The sequence below is a fragment of the Frankliniella occidentalis genome, unplaced genomic scaffold (genome assembly GCF_000697945.3).
Source record: "Frankliniella occidentalis isolate FOCC.00 unplaced genomic scaffold, Focc_3.1 Scaffold225, whole genome shotgun sequence".
NCBI lineage: Eukaryota > Metazoa > Arthropoda > Insecta > Thysanoptera > Thripidae > Frankliniella > Frankliniella occidentalis.
In genome coordinates, this window is record NW_026267351.1 from 221,109 (window position 1) to 221,708 (window position 600).

Sequence of the window (600 nt, forward strand, 5' to 3'; positions counted from 1 at the left end):
AGGGAAAGTGGAAGCGGAACCAAGTTTTTATTCTGTGAGACGAGACGCGAGGCGACGAGGTAGGAAAGTAATTAAGTAATTCATTACGACTCGGTGGTGCGGAAAGAGAGGGAGAGAGAGCGAGAGAGAGAGAGCGAGCGAAAGAGAGAAAGAGAGAGAGAGCGTAGCGTCTGGTTTACCGTCAGGAATTGGCACACCCCGTCGCATCGCCCCCCCACCCCCTTCCCATTCCGTCGCCTTCCACTTACCCCTCCCGACCGTCTTTGTCTCAACCACCCCTGTAAGTCCCTTCGCGCTCCGGTGCGCGTACATACAAACTCCTCTGGTTTACCCCACCCATTCCAAAATACGGAGGAGGTGTTCGACATGCTGCTCACCGCCGTCGTATGCTGTAGCAGCTGTAGAGCAACAGCATCAGCACGAGCATCAGCAGCAGCATCATTGCTGGTTCAAAAAGAAAACAGTCAAAGAGAAAGTAGTAAAAGGTACGAGGAGGCGAGAATAGAGTAGAGACCCGCAACGAGTGAGCTACGCGAGCAAGGCGCTAGAGCCGCGCGCTGCGAGCTATTTTGCTCGTGGACCGCGCGATTTCCTTGCTCG